We start from the raw sequence: 7,264 nt of genomic DNA on the forward strand, positions 1-7,264 counted from the left end.
GGAGTTGGACGGGCAGGGGCTCCCATCCATCTGTAGTTGAGGTCCAGATGGAGAGGCAGTGTAGGGTTTATTGAACAGCAATTTTATCTTTGCAGATCTGTCAGTTCTTGTCCCTACCACCTCTGCTTCTAGAACGTTCAGTTTGTGTAGCTCGTGGTCTATTCTTTCAGCATGCCATGTGGTTGCTGCCTTTCACCTGAACGTCCCAGCCTCAACTCCTGCATGCACTTGAGATGTTCTGGATCTCCTCTACTTTCTCCATCTGGCCTCTCCCTCAGCTACCCATGCCATGGCCTCCCCAACATGGTTCTCATCACAGGGATGCCATTGGTTCTTCCTCAGCTGCATTCCAAGTCCTCTACAAGAAGCAAGTGTGAAATTTTGTATCTCTCTCCATGCCACCCAGCTAACACAGTATTCGAGAGAAAAGAACAATCTTCAGCACTCTCCCTGCCCAAACATGCCAAATCACGTCTCTCCTCTGCTGTGGTCACCATGTTGGCCTTGGAGCTCCCTATGCGCAGATCTCCTTCCTGAAACGCAACAGGGAGAGTATAAGCTCTCTGCACTTTCATACTTCCTCTCAGTCTAGCTGAGATTTCTGTCACTCTTTTAATCATCACCTCTGAATTTCTTCTTTAAACAGCTTTAGTGTGGTATAATTCATACGCCATAAAACTTCCTCGTATTAAGGATACAGATGATTGCATTTTAGTAAATTTATATTATTGTGCAATCATGATCAGGATGTAGTTTCAGAACACTTGCATCACCCTAAAACATTTTCTTACAGCCATCTGAAGTTAATCCTCACTCCTATCTCAGGCTCTAGCAACCACGGCTCCACTTTCAGTGCTAGAAAGGACCTCCACTTCTCATATGCTGGATCAGGTAAGACAGATCAATTCTCCTAATGAGGGCAGCTAAAACTCTATATTATATGCATAATGTATTAGATACACATATATGTGTGTGTATAAATATATATATATATATATATATAAAAATTATAATTTGGATGAAAATTACCAGACCAAAATCTAGGAAAATTGGGGGAGCCCAATAAAATAAGAACAACTTGCAAAACTGTTTTGGTACAGAGAGTATTTGTCTATTTGAAGATATGGCTGTGAAGAGATCTGACATTTTAGTAGCTTCTTAGAATGTGAATAACTAAAGTAAAAGCCAGCACCTACCTAAGAAGAAAGTCTGACAAGCACCACGACCCCTTCTTTAAATTAGGGCTGTCTGAAAAAGAGTAAACTGGAATAAACTACTAGTTTAAAATTAAACTTTGACAGAAAAGTTTAATCTTTGGACTTGGATAAGCAGGTGTATAAGACCACCAACATGCAAGGAAACAAGATACTTTGAGCTCAAATCCAGAGAAATCAGACACAGCTGAAATGGAGTCATAAAGACTTCCTATATTGGAATTATCAAACATATTATGAAATCATTATGATAAAAGAAATTTTTAAAATCTTTAAAATATCTGAAAGAAACTAAAAATTACAAAAAGTAATGTGACAATTCTTTTTGAGACAGAGTCTCACTCTGTCACCCAGGCTGGAGTGCAGTGGCATGATCACAGTTCACTGAAACCTTGAGCTCTTGGGTTCAAGCAATCCTCTCACCTCAGCCTCTCAAGTAAGTAGAACTACAGGCAAGCGCCACCACGCCTGGCTAATTTTTTAAATTTTTTGTGGAGACGAGGGTCTAAGTTGCCCAGCCTGGTCTCGAACTCCTGGGCTTAAGCAATCTTCCCACCTTGGCCTCCCAAAATGTTGCTATTATGGGCATGAGTCAACGCACCCAGTCCCAGAAGTGATATGACAGAGAGCTAACTAGCACTTCTAGATCAGAAAACACAGTAAGTGAAGTGTACAACCCTATTATGGATTTTATCTGGTGTTTTTAGCAACCTTTAACAAATTCTTATCCTTTCTCCCTGTAATTCTATCACATAATCTTCCCTCAATTTTACTAAACTTTGAAATATGGAAACAAAAGGAAGAAGGATAGCAACATCTCATCAATAAACTTACCTGCACATAGCTTCTGTGGTGTGTTAATGCCCTTCCTAGAAATTTACATCCAAACTCTATTAAAAGGAAGTAAATTAATCTATCTCAAAATCAGGCAGTTACTCTATATGCATTACATGTTTCTGTCCCATGCCATAGAAAAGACCCATCCTGAACCAGCTTAAACGTAAAAGAAAGTCATCCTAACAAAACTGTCGTGGAATTTAAGTACAGAACTGTTACAGGGCCTCAGAATAAAACTTGAAAAATGAACTCAAATATTATTCGTTCTATAATCTCTCTTCCTCTGCCCACATTTGTTTGTCTCCGTTTCTTGGCTTCCTTTTCAGTCACCAGAAAGAGAATGACCTCATATTTTCATTTCCCAGTCTATCACTTCAACCCTCTGTGGTCAGGGGGCAGGAATTTTCCCATTCCCAGAGGAATGGGAGATAGGCAAACAAAATATGAGCTGTTCACTACACAGACAACACTTGTTAAACTGACAGAAGATTTATCTGTAGGTTTTATAGGTCTAACAAACTATGTGAATAAAACTACTATCATTCCTATGGAAATACATAAAATATGTAAAAAATTTTTAAAAAGGAATAAAAGACTTCTGCTTGTGGTTACAGCAAACAAATTGATTTAGGTTAACCCTTCCACTTCAGACAAGTGAAAAAACAGGAAGAATTCTTTAAAACTTTTTGAAAGCATTCTTTTTTAACTTGAGTGGATACATGGTTGTTTGCTCCACTAGTAAGTTGATACACGTTTTTCTGGGGCTGCATATGTATTATAGTTCACAATAAGAAAAGGACATCTAAAAATAACAAAAGAAGAAAATACTTCTGTAATACATAAAGCACTTTTATAAATTTTTAAATATAAAAATGAGCCATCAATCATAAGTGTCACAAAAATGAAATACAAATCACCAATAAACAGATGAAAATATGCTCACCTTTACCATGTAACTCTAAAGAAGAGGTTTTTTTCATCATCCAACTGGTAAAAATTAAGGAGGGTGATTACAGTCAAAGTGGATAAAAATGCGAGTAAATAGACTCTCTGTTTTTGTTTGTTTGTGTTTCTTTTTTACACACAGGTTCCCAATCATAGGTCACTGCAGCCTCAAACTCCTGGGCTCAAGTATTCTTCCTACCTCAACCTCTCGAGTAGCGGGGACTATACCCATGTGCCACTGGATCCAGCTAATTTTTTAATTTTTTTGTAGAGATGGGGTCTCTCTACATTGTCAAGGCTGATCTCAAAATCTTGGCCTCAAGCAATCCTCCTGCATGAGCTTCCCAAAGTGCCAGGATTACGGGTGTGATCCACCACACCTGGCGCAGACAGTCTCTTAAATATGATTGACAGAGTAGAAACTAATATAGCCATATTAATGGATAATTTGACAGTATTGATTAAAAGTAACTCATTACCAGAATTTCAAAAGTATATAAGCTTTGATCTAAGAATTCAAATTTATTTATCCATTGCATAGTTTTGTATTTTTTTTTTGAGATGGAGTCTTGCTCTATCGCATAGTTTTGTATTTTTAACACATGCACAGAAATGTGTATTTTCATCACAGCATTGTTTACAACAAAAGAAGTAGAAATCCATTATTTATCAATAGAAGAATAAATATGATACAATACTGTGATGCTCCTCTGTAGCAACTCAAAAAAAATGAAATTTATCCATATCCATCAGCCTGGAAAGATCACCAAATCATACTTTTAGTTGGAAAATATATATTTCTACACAACACTTTTCCATTTTTATAGAAAACCAAAACTACATTAAGATGGAACAAACAGAAAGAAGAGACCCTTGAGATAAGCATTTTAATAACACTGGAGTAAGTAACAGAGTCCTGGGGCAAGTAGAAGGATTAGAAATATCTCAGTGAGGCCAGGGACAGTATAAAGCTAAAATTCTGGAAGCCATGAAAACAAAAGCAGTACTGAGGGAGTCAACAGTCTACCATCATCAAAAATATGTTGAAAGTCTAGGAGCCCAGATAACGCAATTAATGCCTGCAATTAATTAAAGTCTGGAATTCAGAAAACCCAACGTATCTGAAATTGCATTAGAGACAAGGACACCGAAACGAAAAGGTGAGTCTTCCATAGAAATTTGCAAAAGTTCCTATAACTAGGGAGTTTGTGACTGCATTTGTGATCTAATCCTAGTGAAGACAGGAAAAGGACAGCGATAGTTCAAGGGCTGCTTATACATAGAAAAAATGTGTATTCCACGTATATTTATGACAAAACAATGTAACTCAACTACATGGGGTAATAACATGCTGTGTTGTGCTGTCCTGTGACCTCTCTCTCAGGCAAGACTACACTCTAAGTTACTGACTTCCTCTTTCCTGACCACAGTTGTGCATGAGAACAAATCGTTCTATTAGAAAATATCTCACATTTTAAACTTTGAGAAATTGAAGGACTGTCAAAACATACTGAATTCAAAGAGTACATCCTCAGCAACCAGAGGAAATTGAAATGACAACAAAATAGTATTTTGTATTTGGTAGAAATGTATAGCAAAAATAAAAGGTTGTTTGCATTTTTATTTAAAGAATAATTTCTGTCCATGAATAGATAATGCAATGGATCATCACACATATCAATGATATATTTAAATGGATCACAAAATCCATCTATTTATCTGTTTTTCTTCTATTTTCTTTTTCACTCACACCTGCCACTGAAACATGGTACAGAGCACTTTTTGAAGCTAAAGAGCAAAGAAAACATCTGCTTTGTATCCTTTCTTATCTACCCCTGCTGTACTTCCCTCCTCCTTTCCACCCTGTAAGAAAAAGTAAACTTCTGCCTGGTGCAATTGAGAAGCTTCTCTATAAAACTATCACATTAAGAGATTGATAATACAGAAATACGTGAATATGAAAGAGTATTTGCAAAGTATGTCATGTTTAATGTTATCTATGGAAAAAATATACATAAAAATAAGCCTACCCATAATCTCAGTATCCAAAACTGTCACTATTAATATTTTGTGATGTTTCTCTCATCTTTTGTATAATTTACACATACAAAATTGAAGTGTGTTATATATATTTTTGGAAACTTTCTGTTCTCTAAATATACACCACGAACGTTCTAGCCTATTAAATTAAGTAGATGGCATAATACTCCATAATATCGATATATCATACATTTGATGTTATAATTTGATGTTATGAAATAACATTTGATGTTATTTCAATTATATTATAAATAATGCTGAAGTAAATACTATTTTAGCTAAATCTTACGTATATATCTATTTCCTAAACACAACTTTCAAAAAGTAAAATTACTGTATCAAAAATATCATTTTTGATGTTATGCAATGTATCATTTGATGTTATGAAATCACATTTGATGTTATTTCAATCATATTATAAATAATGCTGAAGTAAATACTATTTTAGCTAAATCTTACATATATATTTCTATTTCTTAAACACAACTTTCAAAAAGTAAAATTACTGTATCAAAAATATTATTTTTAAGATTTCCGACACTTGTTACCATTTTCTCCTACAAAATGCATGTACTAGTATAAGCTGACCCAAGTAGTTCATAAAAGTACACATCTTTAAAAAAAATCCACCATACTTCATCTCTCCAGCATTGGGCATTATAATCTTTTTAAACTTTCTGCTAAAATATGATAACATTATTTAAAGTTCTGTTACTTCAACTCTGAGAAAAGTAAAATTGTATTTTTGAAAACTCTTACATTGAGGTGTTTAAATTTTTCTATTCTACAGGAATACATTAGATATTTAACTTAGCTTTTGTTACAATTTGTTCTATTTCTAATTTGTAGTTCATATTCTGATTGAACATAGTACTTTCTATGTACAGAATATTTTAATTTTATACAGTCAATATGATCTTTTTATGTTTTATTTGTTTTAGTATTTTTTACTGACAAGCTCTCACTCTGTTGCCCAGTCTGGAATGCAGAATTACAATCATAACACACTGCAGCCTCGAATTCCTGGGCTTAAGCCATCCCCTCACTTCAGCCTACCAAGTAGTTTTCTAATGTTTTCTTATTATCTCAGAGAGGCCTCCTCCATCCCATATCAAATTAATATACACTATTCTGTTATTTGAATTACCTTATGCACACATTAATATTTAGCTGTTCATCTGAAATATGTAAAAAAAAGTTTTGGGTCAAGGGACTATGACCCAAGAAAAAGCCTAAATATTTTAAATATATCATGATTTTACTTTCTTTCTAAACAAAAGAAAAGTTATTTATTTTGAATGATACATTATCAATCATCCAAAAAGTACCATTTACAAAGCATGATCCTATTATATCTCAGAAATTATGGTAAGGTTATCTGAGAGCTTTGGAAAATTTCTGTTATCTGAAATTTAGCAGCACTGAACTCAATTTGTTGTATTCTTACCAACTATAAATGCCATTTTATAAGAAGAAACAATTACAATCACATTAATATTAGAAATATTTTGTTGTCTGATAATACCTAGATATTAATATCAAATATAATATTGATAAGAAAATATATTATGTTGATATTATATTCACAAAAAATATATTACATTGATATTATCTTCACTAAAGAGCCCTGAGAAGAAAGATGCTAGGTGGCATTGGAAGAAAAAGACTGAAGCAAAATGCAGAAACCGTTCTTTTCATTTAATGCAAGCTCAAATCTATATATGTATTCTAATTAGACATCTGCTCCACTCTCATTTTTGATGTTCCTAGGAAATTATCAGGCAAGCTTCCCCCAGTATGATGGACAGGATACTCGGACAAACTCCTCTACTGTGAAATGAGTTGCTGTCCTCTATAACAATTGTGCTTTTAGATATATCGCTGAGATATTCAAGAAGTAAGTGAAATCTCTATGGGCAAGAGAGAAACAAACAAAAACACTGAGGCAAAACCTGCAAAACCATTAAAGTTTGCATTTTCCTGGGCAACTAACAATATTAGAACTAGGATGTGTAGACTAAACACCCAGCTCTCCAAAACTAAGACCCCCGAATATGGCCAAGACCCTTCAGGAGGGAAATGTGGTCTCAGGTCAGTAGCCCTGGCTGCTGGCCTAAGCAATAACTTGCCTACGCATTCCACTCTTTCCACCTTTGTTTTGTTTCTCACTGCCTCTGGCTTAGACTTCAGCCTTCTTTCTTTTTTGCCTTTTTTAATGAACACCGGGA

General features: G+C 34.8%; 1 long non-coding RNA gene across 1 annotated transcript in view; it reads left to right on the plus strand.

Annotated features, from left to right (window-relative positions):
- Positions 1-724: 724 nt before the first annotated feature.
- The window catches only part of LOC140708804 (uncharacterized), a 9,803-nt gene continuing 3,263 nt past the window's right edge, over positions 725-7,264 (plus strand). The window contains exons 1-2 of the long non-coding RNA XR_012089061.1: positions 725-891; positions 3,139-4,156. This is a non-coding gene — a long non-coding RNA (uncharacterized lncRNA). The remainder of the gene's footprint in view (positions 892-3,138; positions 4,157-7,264) is intronic.

Source organism: Chlorocebus sabaeus, chromosome 1, assembly GCF_047675955.1.
Source record: "Chlorocebus sabaeus isolate Y175 chromosome 1, mChlSab1.0.hap1, whole genome shotgun sequence".
Classification (NCBI taxonomy): Eukaryota; Metazoa; Chordata; class Mammalia; order Primates; family Cercopithecidae; genus Chlorocebus; species Chlorocebus sabaeus.